Source organism: Mus pahari, chromosome 4 (assembly GCF_900095145.1).
Source record: "Mus pahari chromosome 4, PAHARI_EIJ_v1.1, whole genome shotgun sequence".
In the NCBI taxonomy this organism is placed as follows: Eukaryota; Metazoa; Chordata; class Mammalia; order Rodentia; family Muridae; genus Mus; species Mus pahari.
Genome location: NC_034593.1, coordinates 132,623,400 through 132,640,403, shown reverse-complemented (window position 1 = coordinate 132,640,403; position 17,004 = coordinate 132,623,400).

Genomic DNA, 17,004 nt, shown 5'->3' with positions numbered 1-17,004 from the left:
CAACCGGCATCTACTGAATGTATGTGTATTGAAGGATAACCTCTAAGCACGTCTTTGGTGCAGCTGGACACTGTTTGTTAGGACTTACTGTCTCAGTCTGAAAATGACTTTTTCCACCTTGTGGCCAAATGTCTGACAGATAAAACTTGAAAGAGAAAAGATCTGTTGTTGTTCACGGCTTCAGAGAAGTGAACCCATAGTCACCTGGCTCTCTGCATTTGGGCAGAATCATGGCATTGTCAGGGTCATGGCAGACAGAAACACAAGATGAGACAGGAAGGATGGACTCACCTCCTTACCCCTGCCCAAATGACCTACATCCTAAAGCAATCTAAGGCTTAAAGCTTGGGGGTCCAGCCTGCTCACAGAATGGAAGCACGATGGCAGTTAAAAGACTACTGCTTGGCCAGGGCTGACAGAGCTGATAAAGACTCATAGAGAAGTGGGGTCATGAGCCAATCCTGTTAGAGATAATTCAACCTAATTTACCCCAGATGCATGTCTTGGAGAGAGTTAGAAATAAATAGGCGTGTAGAGGCTACCAGAATTGAGGCATACACCAATTTTCCACAAAGTTTTCCAGCAATAATTTATCTGATAGTTTTTGTGTCTCTAAGAGTTCATTCTCTGCAGAACTATGAAATAAGTCAAGTGTGCCAGCTTCAATTTCAGAGCCCTTTTCCGTTTAGTTAGTCCTCCTACTGTCTGCAGAAGGAGGGCCAGGCTGTTGTTCCTATCACAGGTGGAAAATCTAACTCCCTCAGAACAATATTCCATTCCCTGGGTGTACTGCAGCCTCTCTGTGAACCTAACAAATGCCATCTTTGTGAAGTCAGAAAGTGTGACGACTTGCTATATGTCTTTCTTGTTCCATAAAGATCAACGGCAGCTTATAAAGATCTCTAAAGGATGACAGCTTAAAGTGCAAAGAAAAGCAATGGTAGGAGCAGAAAATGAAGTCAGAAAGAAGGCAAATTTTAAAATGCTCCCTTCTACTTAGAAAGGCTCACAGGTTTTTCTAAAAGTTATTTATTAATCTGACTCAATATTTCTGTTGTAAGCAGTAAATAAGATTTACTCATTTGTCTAATTTATGGTTTTATGTCAAAACAAGCCATTTGCTTAGAAGTCTTTCTTAGACTAGAGACTAAAATGGAATTTCTGAATTGCCCTTATGAAGATAATATAGTTTAGCATCTTTGTAAAAATTCCTCATAAAGTTAAGCTCATCTAGCTGTCATTATAGCTGGTCACATCACACCCAGAGGAGAGGTGAACAGTCAGTCTGTGACACATTTTCCAAAGACACTAGTCTATGTGTCAAAGAGGGCTATCATACACACACACAAAAAAAAGCTTGGATTCAGCGAATTTACAACAGATTCAGGCGTGTTCATCGGAGACTTGTTAAACCTCCTCTCAGACATGTCAGTCATGGAAACTTTTCTGGCCACAGACAGTGCTCCATCCTCTGCATTAAGGCTGAACTGACCCTCTGAACTGAGGTTCAGTCTCCTGATAATGGCGAATGTCTCCCAACTTTTCACACAATAGATCCCCCTGAAAACTCCACAGAAAGGGCAGCTGTGCCCATGCCTTTCTTACAGATCTCATTCTTATGAAGACAGCACCAACCCTCATTCCTTTCTAAAAGTGGTATAGCTTCCACTCTTGCCAGATTGTGGTTCAAAGCTATAAATACTGGGCTCATTTTATAAAACCTGAGGCAGTTTCAAGTTTCAAGTCGAACCTGTCCTTCTGTGAAGTGCTAGGCAGAGATCTCTGGAGGACCATAAAGTATACATATGATCCATAGGACTGGCTTCCATGACAGAGCACAATGCCCATAAGCAGCTGCACGATAGAGAGGCAGAGAATCCGGTTGCCACCCTAGGAGCAGGATGGCTCGGCAGTGGTCACCCTGAGCTCCTGGGAGGGTTCCACTGACAGAAAAGGAGCAGGAATCTGGCATCTAAAGCAGAAGCGAAAGATGCACTTACTCAGAAAGGAAAGGGGCATTCAGACAGCCACCAGCCCTTCAGGAGAGGCCACTCATGCTTGGCATGGCTCCTACCATAACTGTCCTATTTATCTCTTAACACACTCCCACAGATGCACAGGTAAGTCTCACCAGTCCTAGGTGGCACTTGCTCTGGTCAGGTTGACAACTACCATCAACTGTCACATCGGCCCTGAATAGCAATTCTAATTAGCCACAGATAAATTAATTGTATTTGCTCTTGACTGGGTTAATTTTATTCACAATGGACATATGAAACACTGAAATGCTGTACTCAACAAATTAGAAAACCCACAAGAACTGACTCGGGTTTCTGTGAGCCAAACACAATGGGCAAAAATAACTTCACTGACTGGGAATTACAAACGAAGTTAGCTGCTTTCATCACAATGGGATGGGTGGGAATTACACCTGATCTATTCATCAGTTTACTGTGGTACACATGAGTAAGTTTAATGCTACAAGGGTATCTCTGAGACCAATCATTTTGCCAATATTCTGAATCTGAATAATCACATAAAGTTTTGAGATATTTATTTTTTTCATTTAAAAATTTACATAATTCAATATTTTATCCAAGAAGCTAATTCTAGTAATTTCATATTATAGGTATGTTTGTATATACAGTATATGTGTACAATACATATGTGTCTGGTACATGCCTGTGTGTTCATATGTTTGGGGAGTGGAAAGGATGTACAGAGGGCAGAGGAGGATGCTGGGTATCCTGTTCTATTGGTTTCTGCATTATTCCCTTGAGACAAGCTCAGCACCTTGGTCCCAGCAGCACCAAGTCATAGTCATGTGTGGCCACAGCCAAATAATGCATGGATGCTCAGGATTCAAGTACATGTCTCATGCTCGCATTTCAAGAGTCTTTACCCCCTGAGCCATCTCCTCAAGACCTACAAATACTTCTTTCTAATTCTTTAATTTTGATATTTATTTCTATTACTAGACACCATTTTCTACTATCTCTACTGATCAATTATCAAAAAACATTTTGAAAATACTACCTTACTGTGTTTCTCCTATGAGCGATGGAATAATCCTATGTTGTCAACTAGGTTGGATTGAGAAGTAATTAGGATATAAAAAAAGCAAATCCCCATTGAAGAAATTTCCTCAGAGGAGTCACTAAGGAGGGAAAAATCTGCCCAGGTGGGCTGGAGGCACTGATGGTATAAAGTGGATGGGTGCCTGAGAGCATGTCTAGTCTCCCACTGTGTCGTGGTCACTGTGACCTGATCAAGCCTTCCACACCCTATGGGCTCGGAAGTCATGAGCAAAATTCATCTTTACTCTCTTGAGTTGATTTCTCAGGAATTTTTGCCATAGTGGTAAGACGGCTGACTAATGGAGACCTAACCTGATTGAGTCTAGACCCGATCACTCCAACGTTCAGCTCCACAGAAGCAGGTGCATTGCTGCTGCTTTCACCAGAAAATTCTAAACTGAAAAAAGAAGAAAAGGGATTTCTCTAAAGAGCTTAAATGGCCTAGTATACCTATTTATCCACTCTTCTCCTTCTACTCCTCCCGCTCCTCCTTCCTTGTCCTCCTCTTCCTCCTTCTCCTTCTCCTTCTCCTCCTTCTCCTCCTCCTCCTCCTCCTCCTCCTCCTCCTNTCTTCCTCCTTCTCCTTCTCCTTCTCCTCCTTCTCCTCCTCCTCCTCCTCCTCCTCCTCCTCTTCCTTCTCAGCTTTCACTAGTGTTGATGCCAGGAAAACTCTATCTTGGCATTGATCACATATTATTGACGAGACTGAGATGTGAATCAAGTTGGGAAATGATTAAGAGATGGTTGCAGACACAGTAGAGAAGAAAACAAGCTAGTACTGAGATGGAGACTTCCCCCTCCTGCTGGCTAGCATTTGGAGTTGGATGTGCTGTGCTGGCTGCTGGAGGAGAAAGATATCAAGGATCCTACCCAGCTGTGAACCCTTTGAATGACAAGACTAACCTTCCAGGCAACAGGTTCCCATGTGTGTGACGTGATGTCATAGAGGTAACAAAGGCCCTCTGATTGGTATTAAGGTCTGCTCTGTAGGAGGGAATCCATGAATGACACTGTAAATCTGCTTTCCAACCTATGCCTGGCAAAGACATAGTCCCCTTTGAGGAACTCTTCAGTGGTTCAGCTAAATTGGCAAAGCATCAAACTCTTTTTCAAAAATCTCTCTTTATACCTGTAAATGAAATATTCTACCCTCGGTGTTAATAATTAGAGACGCCTGTCTGTGCAGTGAATGAAGATGAATGTATATTCCTGGCTCCTCAAGGTCATGAGAATGAGGTTTAGATGGATATTCTAAACTATATTCATGGAGGTTAAACTCACTAAAACAAAATCAATAGCTGTGACAAAGAGATTTATAGGGAAGACTGAGGAGCCGGGGAAGAAAAGGGGAGTGGGGAGATGGGAGAGAGTAGAGCACAGGGCTGGTCACTATGTATTATGCACATTGTGAAATTGTCAAAGGACATATTTAATTAAGTTCAAAACTACAGGGATAAGAGATTTAGATTTACAGCCAAAAAAATGAAATACCAAACATATAAGAGTAAGACTGAAAGCCTAAATGCTAAAAGATTGTTCTAGCAAAACTATTCTGTATACTAGGCCATGTAATTAGGGTCACCATATCATGCCTCAGAGGGTCTGGAGGAATCCATCAACATGTACAGGACCTGTTTCTTCACAAACCTCAAAACCATCTTAGAAGGAAGAATTCTCGTCCTCCTGGAAAAGCTCTGACTCCTCCAAAGACAGACCAGATGTTACATTTAAAACTTCAAAGAGACACAACAAAAGTCATGGTCCGCAGAAAAATGGGAAGCTCAGGAACTCAGCTTCCCAGCTTCCCAGCCAGAATGCTGACCAAAAGGATGAAATATTTCCAGATTAGGAATAACTTCCTCCAAAATTTCAAGAAAAAGGCAGCTAACCTGTTCTAGAATCTACATTAAAAGCATCAATAAATACATTTTAGGAAAGTATCAGGGCTCGAAAAAAAATATTACTCTTCAACTCTGAACGAATTCAAGGCTCTGAAAATATTTTTAGAAGTGCTAAGACTCTCCTGGGAACTGCTACCTGCTGTAACATGCTCTATGTTTTCATACACCAAATGTTGAGAAGGAAAATAAAAACATATGTGGCTGGGATTTTCTTTTACTTAGAAAAGCAAACCATATTTAGGGCTTCCTGTCCAGATGTGTCTGTGAAATGTGCCTTGTGTGTCTGCCCGTATCACATCCGCTCCTGGTTTGCTACTTCATGTCACCTGACAGATTCCATCTATGAAGGAGGGTCCAGGAAGCTCCTGAGCTGTGAGTTAACTTGCACCACAAACTTACAAAGATGAATTTAAAGTGGTGATTTGTTTTCCCACCTAAGTAGTTTAACTTCACCTAGAATTGACCACTTTTTTTTTTTGACCACATTCTTATTTGGATAAAAGAAAGAAATAATATTTCAAATAATATTGGGACATTTAGAGCCCAAACTGAAATGCTATTTTTGTTCCTAAGTGTGTTTGGGTAAATTTAGAAAAAGAGTGTCTTCTGTGTCCCTTCAGAATTTTATGCATATTGTCCCTACAGGGTGCCTGGTTTCTAAGCTATAAATGTTAACTGTGACAAGACAGCATAGCTCAGTGTTTTACTAGTTGTTTTTAGAGTCGACTTCTGCTTAGTAATATGTGACCTTGGGCAAACGACTATCGAATTGTACTCTGGGTTCTGTAAAGTGGATTAGTACATATCTCATAGGGTAGCTGTTAAAAATTGAATGTGGTACAGCACAGAAAACATAGAAAAAGCTTAAACCATACTGAGAACATGCAACTATTCACAGCAAGCTGTTGGGAAACTAAGATGCCATGTTCAGGAAAGGGTTTTGGTTTTGGTTTTGGTTTTTTGAGTTAGATGAGACTTGACAACTTGGGCCAGAGTTCCTACTGATAACAACTAGGTGAGTTAGACAGAATATATTTTGGAAATTGCACTGTGGGGCTAATAAAGTAGTGGGGGGTGGGACTAGAGACCAAATTCTCAGAAGCAGCAGCCTACGTAGAGAGCTCCACCTGGTTTGGGATCATTTTCCCTCTCGGCAGATTCTTCCAATTCTGGAAGAGGTTAAGAAGCTGAGCAGAGCTCTTGTCAGCTTCATGGGGCGAGGGAAGACAACAGCCATAGGCAATGGCCAAATATGGAGGCTTCAGATCAATGGAGGAGGTAATAACCAGTGTATGCATATGGTATGGCAGACAGGAATATGTTGAGAAGAGCATCATTAGTGGATCTCTGTCAGCATGCAATCACCATGCAGCATGCTTGCAACCCTTGAGACAGTAGGTGTGATGAAACAAGACAGACTGGGCTAGTTAGCAATAACCATCACTGATTTTCTACCTTGTCTGTGCATAATCGCTTTCAATGTAGGCTCCTTGTCACTCTCTACAGTTCTTCCTTACATTAGCTGACCTGGGAGTCATAATGAAGAACACAATATCACATTAAGTCAAAGAATAAGAATCAAGAGAGGTGTTAACCATGAGAGGCCTCTGCTTAAGTAGCATCCACAGTGCATAGGGGAGAGGCATATCTACCTAGCAGCTATTGGGAAGGTGGATTTCTCTGCAGGTTCTCGAGTGAGGCTGAGCTTTCTACCAATGCCCACCCTCAGTTCTGAGGCCACCATGGTTCCTATGTACATAGACCATAAACTTCTTGGTAGCCTGTTTTTTCCCCCAAGTCCAGCAAAGACATGAGAGTTTACATGGAGGCTGTATTAGTTTGCCATCAGAATTTGACAATGATATTGCAAGAGAGAAAAAAAAACAGTCAGTTTTTAGATTTTATTTTAAATTATGTGTATGTATTAGTCAGGGTTCTCTAAAGAAACAGAACTAATATAGGGTGTGTGTGTGTGTGTGTGTGTGTGTGTGTGTGTGTGTGTATGACAACAATAAGCAGAGAAAAAGAGATTCAGTTTGAGAGTGGGAGGAGGTCATGGGAGGACATGATAGGAGAGCACATGGGAGGAGCTAAAGGGATCAAAAAGAAAGGAGAAAGTGAAAATGATGTAGTTCTATTTTAATTTAAATATATATGTATGTGATCCATCACACCTATAGAGTTAAGAGCTTCTTATCATCTCTATAATTTGTATAAAAACCTTTGATAAAATATAATATATATTCATTATAAATGCTTAGCGACAGTAGAAGGGACCTTTCTTAATATGTAAAAAGGTATGTAGACGAGAAGTGGAAAGGCCAACAGCGTCAACTAGCCTGGACCCAACTTGCTCTCAGAGACTGAGCCACCAATCAAATAGCATAACAAGGCTGGACAGAGGTCCCCGGCAAATAAGTAGCAAATATGTCTTCATGTGGGTCCCCAACAACTGGAGCAGGGGACTTACCCTAAAGCTGTTGCCTGTCTGTGGTATCATTCTCCAACTGGGCTGCCTTGTCTGCCCTCAGTGGAAGAGGATGTACCTAACCCTGCTGAGACTTGATGGGGCAGGGTGGAGGAATACCCAGGAGCCCCCCATCCTGTCAGAGAAGAAGGGGAGGGAGAAGGGGGAGGGAATGTTGGAGGAGACCAGAAAGAGTGGCAGCAACTGGGATGTAAAATGAATAAATAGATTAATTAATGGAAAAAAAAAGAAATGAAAAGCTAAAAGTGGGTATGCTAAGACTGGCAAAGGGCGTGCACACCCACTGCTCCTGCTACTAAACAGTAATAGGAAATGTTAGATAAGTGTTGTATGAATGGAAAATTTATTCAAATGGAAAACTGAAATCCCTCTGACTTGTGGTCATCTCCCTTACGCCTCCAAAGTGACATGAAACAGCATCGATGACTGCACATTGTGATGAACATGATGATGGCTGCATGCTATGATGCCCATGAGTTTTTAGGGATTTTATCTCAAACCTGCTGTTTCTGTTATAATCAGGCAGGCCTCCCAGAGGACAGTGAAGGTTCAGTTCCACAAGCTGCTAAGCATCTCCTACAACCCAGGTATTGCTTTAGCTGTTCTGAGAGTCTCATTCAGAGGCACAGACATTAAACTTTCTTCCATAGGAATTTCCTGGTGGCGCCATTGCCAAAGATGGCTTTGGTATTTTTGCCTCACTTTAAGTGACTGTGTTTATCTAAGAATTGAACAGACTGGTACGGTGCCAGTTTCTACATGTATACATTTTGGCTTTCAACTCTCTTACAGAAGGCTGAAAAGAGGGTCAACTGGAAATATCAGAATCGAGAAGACAAGAGCATGACTTTTGAACAGTCCAGTCAGGCAAGTCAAATTGAAACCAACATAGTCCATGCACCAGTTTACATACAGAAAAGATGCATGTCTCATCACAAATAGCAGATGCATAAAAAGACATAAGCAATGTGACCGCATAATATAATGATTAAAGTTAATTTTACTGAGTGCTGTTTCACACACATAGAGTCCTGGTATGGGAAAATACATTTGTGAATTTCTTCAAATAATGAATACGACAGGGCCCAATGGATATATATTTTATTTCCTGCTGGCAAATGTTTTAGCTTAATTAAAATTGTAAGATTTCAAGCAGTGACTAGGCCAGATTCCAGACTTGATGTAGGTCGGGCATTTTAAAGAAATAACTATGAGCTAAATTTACAAATACCCAGATAGGCTATAACAAATGCTAGTGATAAGACTAAAACTTTTGAACTTAAAGCCGCAGGAGGCTGACAGTCCCTGACAGTGCACACTAACTGGTAACGTGCCACCACAGGCCACTCCAGAAATGTCTTTTCCACTTCCTTTCCTGGTCTAACAATCTCGAGTTATATAACATGTTTAAAATGAATGAATTTGTCTCTGTGATGACTTTCCCAGTCTTCAGTCTTAAAGGGGAAATGGAAAAGCCTTGTGGCTCCTGCCTAGAGAAAGCCGATGTGAGAAAGCCTTATTTTAATGTCTTAGTGGCTCATTTTAATGCAGTCCAGAGTAAACCCTGATCCACTAGTACCGTAGGCGGCTGCTGGTGGGGATGAGAGGATTTCTGGATCCAACCAGATCATAATTGTGGCATATCAATGAATGTTTTCGTCGGGCTCTTTCAACGCCATGGCACGCCCCCACCCACCCACTCCACCCTGCACGAGTCAAAAAACATCCCCACGTGACCATTCAAATTTCTTCCAAATTCTTTGGATCGCTTAATAAGGAAAATCGATGTGAAATAACTTATCCAGACAGTATTCATAAATAATTGTTTTTCAAAGCCTCGTGGCATTTTAACATTCGAGTTATGCAACTGAAAAGCAATTTCAGAGGAAAATAAGTTTGGGTCTTTTTGCATCGAACACTGTCTCACTGTTTTTCTCCACTGGGATGCGGGCATGGGGTTCACTGAGCTACTGATTCCCTGGATGCCTGTGAGATATGCGAAGTGTCCATTGGGAGCTCTCTCTTGGGGCTCTATATTGAAGAGGGTGAGATACTGATATGCCTTGGGAACTCCTGAACTACACTGAGCTCAAACTCCTGGGCCACTTCCTAACGCTCCCAGTAAATCAGTCTCCAGCTTTGCATCCGTACCTCAGCATCTACATCTATAGGAAGGTACCATTGTCTTCTGCAAGGGCAAGTGAGCAAGCCCTTGCATCGACTATTGCAGATGACAGTGTCTTTAAAGGATAATAAGCCAGATTCAACAAAGCTGTTGTTCATTTTCTTCTGCTTCCCTTACTCCACCCTCCTCTTCTTGCCTAAATTCCTCAAAAGCAATAGCTTCTGGGGAAATGCCTTCCCAAAGTAAAAGGACCAGCATGCAGGGCCTTAGAGATAAACCTTCAGTTTTTCTTCTAGGACAGTTCGACAGCTCCAGGGACCCACCTAAAGACCTTGGGTTGCTTAGGATTGATTTCTTGCTTGTTTTAATATAATTTCAATCATAGTGACAACAATCATTATACCTCATGTTGACTATTTACTATGTATAAAATTAATACCAACATCATTCTCCTTTGTCAAAGAAATTAAAGTTTAATAGATTTAGACTCTTACTTAAAGTGGATTATTTGCCCCTAGGTTCTATTAACTTACATACTCTTTCTTTCCTTTATTTTTTTCTATTTCTTTGAGTGTAGAAATATAATTTTTATCACTAGAAGGTTAGCATAAGTAGTGTTCTCCCTGATATACATTCTTCAGCCCAGATTAGAACACTATACATGAGTTTTGGATCATCACCATCAGATTCTTAAGAGGGAAAAATTGTAATGACAGAAACAGAGACAGAACTGTCATAGCCTGAGCTCTTCCCTACCTGTCGTGCCTTTCCTTGCTGACTTATTTTGGCTGCCTGCACTGTGTAGTCTACCTGAGCCTCAATTCTGTGCTCATCTGTCCTGATGATGTTATATGGGGATTAGTAATTGGAAGCACTTTATAAATTCTAAAGGTTCACACAAGAGCTAGATGGAATGCTCACTACCTGGAGGGTCCTAGATAGGGAGAGGCTTCAGGAGGTCTTAACTCTCACTTCAGAGAACCAGGGGTTCATTGTGGAGGACTTAACATGAAGACTATGCTGATTTACAAACTCAGGTCAGCCTATCACACAGCATGAGCAGAGAGTATGAACAGGGATCTCCCTGGCTAAACTGGCATATTCTGACAGTTCTTGGGAGGGGGTGGGGTTGTGTGTGCCTTGCTCACCTGCTGTGTATACACCTGGCATGGTGCCTGACATACAGAAGACACAAGGTAAGTAGTGGCCATGACAATCAAACTATGAGAAAACTGAAACCTGGCAACGGATCCCGAGGAAGAAATTAGTTTTCTCCCCAAACTCCTAAGTGTGGAGCCAGCTCATTCACTTCCAGAGAAATGTTAACCTTGGACGAACTGCGGGGTTTTGAAGACTGGAGCTTTTATGCTTGACCGTTCTGATGCCCTTCTCTCTAATTTGGGACAGCTCCATGCGGAGTCTGATATTTTAGCCTAAGCAAATATCAAAAATAGAAAAACCCACCATCACAACAGATCCTGATGAAAGTAACAGCAAGGCAGAAGAAAGAGTCTAGTACCATTAGCCATGGAAAGAAAACGAGACGGGGGTTGAGAGAAATCCTGGGAAACTGTCAAACCCACAGCATCTACAAGAGCCAGAATATTCCTTGGGAAAATAATGACAAGAGGCACCCAAGATGCCTCTTAACAACTTTCTATACAAAAGGTGCTTGTGCTCTTGCTCCAAACACGGGGACGAAAATCTCAGGCCAGCCGACTCAGCAGGAGGCTGGCAGGGAATCATAGAAGGTTGTGGCAGGGGCAGGGACAGAAGGGGCAGGGGCAGAAGAGGCAGGGGCAGAAGAGGCAGGGGCAGAAGAGGCAGGGGCAGAAGAGGCAGGGGCAGAAGAGGCAGAGGCAGAAGAGGCAGGGGCAGAAGAGGCAGAGGCAGAAGAGGCAGAGACAGAGGCAGACCAGAGGTCGAGGCCGAAGCAGAGGCAAAACTCCGTCTGTCTTAAAGTACAGTGTGGGTTTGGTGGGATGGCAGCTCCATCCAGGTTCCCAAGAACTCTCTGCATGGACTAGGATATGTTCCAGACATGGGATACTACAGCAGATCTCTGGATATCCAGGACTGATACGTAGATCAGTGTCTTTCCCTTCTGAGCCTGGGCTAGTCAGTGGGAAGAGAAGTGGGGGTGGGGGAAGGGTGTGGGAGAACAACTGTCAGTGTATGATAAAGTATTTAAATCATATCTGAGTTTGAGTTAGACTCCAGAAAATCCTACCCAGGACAGAGAGTTTAATGGATTCCAAATGTCATTATGTACCTCAGCCAAGCACGTGCCCAGTTCTCAATATCATCTCTGGGGAAAGGGGAAATTGAAGCAGGAAGTAAGGGAGCAGAAGTCCCCCAAACATCTCTCTCCCTGGAATACAATGACTGTCCTGGGCTGTCAGTCTGGTGATCATTGTCTGTGTGACATCCACCCATGCTTCCTGAATACGTGGATCTGTATTCATATTTGCAATATGAATGCATTGTAATGTATGGTGCTTAGTGTTCATTGTCAACTCTTCAGAATCTAGGAGCACATGGGAGACAGGCTTCTAGGCATGCCTTGGGTGGGTGTCTGAATACCTTAATTGAGGCAGTAAGACCTGCTCACTGGACTGGGATCCTGGACCTTGTTAAATAGGAAGCAAAGAGAGGCTGAGCATCGACAAGGATTCTCCCTTCTGTTTCCTCTTCATGTCTGTGATGTGACCGGCTGTGTCAAGCTCCTGCTGCTGTGGTGAACTGTGAGATAAGATAGCCCTTTCTCCCTTAAGTCACCCTTGTCACAGTGTTTCAGCTAAAACACCATCCTTAAGTATATTCACTCAACACAGTCAATTCACAAATATTACCTAGCAGCTATGATGCTTTCTTTAGTGACCGAGTATCTACACTTTCTATGTTTCCATCATCCTATGAGGTAGTTTCTGCTATCATCCATAAGATGGAGAAAAGGGCTTGGTTCAAGGGGCTTAATGAAGATATTTGAATTTAGAAGCATGAACTTCAAGGACACAGTCTCCCAATGACAGATTATAGCACAGACATTGAAGTCTGGAAAACTTACATGTTTTGAAGATATGGAAACAGATTCAAGAGTTGCTCAAAATTGGAAGCCAGGATCTCAATGGGTTTGAATTCATTGTTTTTGATCCTAGATACTCTGTTTTTTTGTCTTACCATCCTGCTCTGTGTGCAGGGTTTACAAGTGAAAAAAAAAAAATCTGGTTTCAGCTTCATTGATACCACTGATGCAATTGAATGGATCTATGCAAATTAAACACAACTGTTTATTATATCTTCCTAACAGTTTTATTCATAGTTGACTATGACCCCTGAGGAAATCCTGATTAATTAAAATACTATAAGTCAGACATTCGTACATCGTCGCCTTAAACTTAAAGAAAGCATTCACTATGGCAGAGGAATTCCTAGGATACTTTCCTAAGATATTAGTATTCAATTTATCCAAGCAGTCAAGAAGAAATATATCTGACCATTCTTCTTTAGTCTCCTTAGAAACCTCAAAGCTTAGTCAACTGGCGGGTATGTGAAAGGCAAGTGGTTCCTGTCACTGGGAGACATGCCCTTGGCGCACAACTTAGAAATGCAGATAGAAAGCAGACACCTTCCCATGTCCACTGCTGGGCTCACTCAGAACAGATGTGATTTTCGTGCCTAAGCCTGAGTGGTTAGAAGTGACCACAGATATAAGTCTAGATACATTGTCCAAAACATGCCTTAAATTTTTATCAAAAGCTTCCATTTGACGAGAAAAATCTATGCTATTATGACCAGGTGGAATGTGGGGTTTTGCACATATTTAAATAAAAATGAATCAGTGGGAGTAAGAAAACTAGACTGCCTCATAGAGGCTAGCCCATGTTTCATGAAGCCACATACCTGCTTCAGTAGGGTATTAGCACAGAACAAGGCTCTGTAACCAAGTGACTTCTTGGCTCTGTCACAGTCAATGTGTCACCCACATGAGAATCATTCATAAGTGTGTTCCCCAATATGATGAAGTCTACCCAAATACATAGAATGACTTCTATTTGGGGAATGAGGTCGTTGCAGGTGTAATTGGCTGGGAAGAGATCTTACTGGAGTAGGACAGATCTCTAGTCCAACATATCTAATACCATTATAAGAAAATGGGATGTAACTACAGACACATGGAGAGAATGCTAGAAGTTTGACAAAGTCAGAGATGGGAATAGCAGCTGCCAGTCAAGGAGCACAAAAGAGGTTAGCATCTTAACAGAAGAGAGGAGGTGGTGAGGCAGGACCCCCTGTAGGTTCAGAGGGAGCATGATCTACCAACAGTGAGATTCTGAACTTGCCTCCAGGAAGGTGAGATTTCACATTTTTCTAGTTTTGAGACACCTAGTTTTGGATGTTTTGTTGCAATCATAGTAGGAAACTAATACAAGTGCTTTAGGTTAATCAGAAACAACAGATCCACCCTAACCTGTCCTTCTTGTGGTTTCTATAGACTGTAGTTTTCATTTGGAATGCAAATTCCTAAGAGATGGATAGATGGATAGATGGATAGGAGGATAGACAGATGGTGTTGATAGATAGATAGATAGATAGATAGATAGATAGATAGATAGATAGATAGATAGATAGATAGATAGGAGAGATGATGGATGGATGGATGGATGGATGGATGGATGGATGGATGGATGGATGGATGGATGATAGGTAGATAGATAGATGGATAGATAGATAGATAGATAGATAGATAGGAGAGAGATGATGGATGGATAGATGGATGGATGGATGAATGGATGGATGGAAGGTAGATAGATAGATAAATAGATAGGATGAAGAGAAACAGAAACAGAATCAGAAACAACAGAGAGATGATAGATAGATAGATAGATAGATAGATAGATAGATAGATAGATAGATAGATAGAAAGAATAGAGAGAGATGGATGGATGGAGAGATAGATAGATAGATAGATAGATAGATAGATAGATAGATAGATAGATAGATAGATAGAATAGATTACAGTTAATAAAGATAATGAGGACAGTGCAGAAATCACAGTTTTTCTATCTCATCATCATGATCCTAAGAAAGTGACACAGAGATAGGTCATTCTTGAACTTTAACCTGGACTTTTGTGACTCCTTTCCTCAACCTTCCTCCCATAGGACCTCAGAAAAACTGTCCCAGATGAATAAGTCCCACTGTTGATGCTACTAAATTCCTATAGATCAAGGCTCAACTTGTAAATCTATTGATTTATACATCCCATGGAGATCTTTACTTTTGTTTGTAGTATTTAACCTTTGGGTTTTAAGTAACAAGCACCAATAAGAGTCATATATCCTTGCCCTAGCTCTTCAGATCATTTGGTGTGTGTGTGTGTTTACAGTCATACAGTTTACTGACGATTTCAGGAATCCAGTAAGACATCTGCACTGCAGGCTTCGGCTGGAGTAGCAAGCACCACCAATATACTTCAGAGACTCTGTCTGTCAGTAACCCTGACCTTCTGAAGCAACTTGAAAACCCTTCTGATTGACAAGTAACAAGGACTCAAGAAAGGATATAAACTACATAGCCCCGATGCAGCATATATGTATCTAAAAAACATGTGGCCCTTGTCTTTCTCAGGTCATTGTCAGCCCACATTGCAGACCTATATCAAGAAAGCTGAATCTTGTCCTGGCTTCCTTTGATCTTCTTTAACCCTGGGTTCTGAGATCTATGTTGTTGTTGTTGTTGCAGTGGTTGTTGTTGTTGTTTTCACCATTCCATCTGGCTTTAATTTGAACCACACTTTAGCTGAGCCAGTTGCTTCCTTGAATCTGCGATTTCTCTAACTCTAAATCTGCCAATCATGTTCACTGGAATTTTCTGACTCTTCATAACTAGTCATTTACTTGCAAGCTGTCTCAGATCATTTTCATGTGTTTAATGCTGACATGTCACACATGATTTATGACACCATCAAACTCCATGCTTCACACACCACTGACTCAAGCTTCCATGCAAAGCAAGATCAGTTGGTCTCCAAGCTCCCAGTCAATATTGGGAGATTTGATGTCAAACTGTACATTTCTTTAATTCAGGAAGTGTTTTATTAACCAGTCACGCTCATCATTCAGTCTCTCTAATCTGTTACTAGTTGAATTCTCTGCATCTTTCATTTTTCTAAAAGTGGGATGTTTCTTTGCAACTCTCTCTCCTTCTTTTCCCCCCTCCTCTCTCCCTCTGCCCTCTGCTCTGCACCCCAGTGTGTGTGTGTGTGTGTGTGTGTGTGTGTGTGTGTGTGTGTCCACATATATGTACAGGCTAGATGACAACCTTGGGTGTCATCCCCTAAGTACCAGGCACATTTTTGAGACTTGGCTTCTCACTGACCCAGCGCTCATCAATTTGGCTGCCTGGCTGGCCAGTGAGCCCTGGGGATCCACTTGTGTTCACTTCCCCAGAACTGGGATTCCAAAAGGTGTGCCACCACACCCAAATTTTTTTAACATGAATTCTGGGGGTCAATCTTATGTCTTTGTACTTGCAAAACAAATGCTAATCACTGCTCCTTCTCTTTTCAATACCTTTAATACTAAAATCTATACTATAGACTATCAAAGTTATCTATATTACAGATACTGTTACAGATCACATGATTAAAGCATGAACAAACAAGAACAAACAAAAGTGAATCCCACGGACTTTGCAGGGCTCATAGTCCAAGACAAATTCTTCTAAGTTGTTAAAGTGGAGAGCAATTATAACAGCTGGAAGGAGTTCTCCTTGTTGGCTATTCTGCAGACTCAAATTGCCTGGGAGCCTTAGAATGTCCCTGTGCCAGGCGTCGTCCACTAGACAGTAGCTTGTTTGACTGAACTTTCCACTGGAAATAACTTTAAAAGTTCAATGAAGTACACACAACTGCTTGAAAGTATAGAAAGCAAGTAGTTCTGGTGAGGCTGCAGGGTCTCAGATTCCCCGAGAGAGGTGAGGTACAGCTTTATAGTCACTCTGGCTTTTATTTTGGAGCAAAATCCCTGAGAGGTGAAAATTGGAGGAAGCCTGGTATAATTCATCCTTAAATTACTGGTATCTGCTAAATTGTGCATGTAAAGGTCCAGGCTCCCAGAGTCTGAAATGAAAGAAGCAGATGCAGCTCAAACTGCAAGGCAGAGGCTCTGGCAATCTTGCTCCCAGGGAGATGGAGAATGGAGTTCAAGCCCTACAGAGTCTGACAGAGTTCTAAACAGGGAGACGTATGCTTTATACTTACCTGTTTAAAAAAGCTTGATGGCCCTGCCAGGTGAATGGAGAATACAGCAGTGTGAATTAGATGTCTGTGATGTAAACAAATGATTCTTGAGGTACATACCTATATCTCATGGCACAAACTAAGATCTACAGCAATCAAAGGCCAGGAAG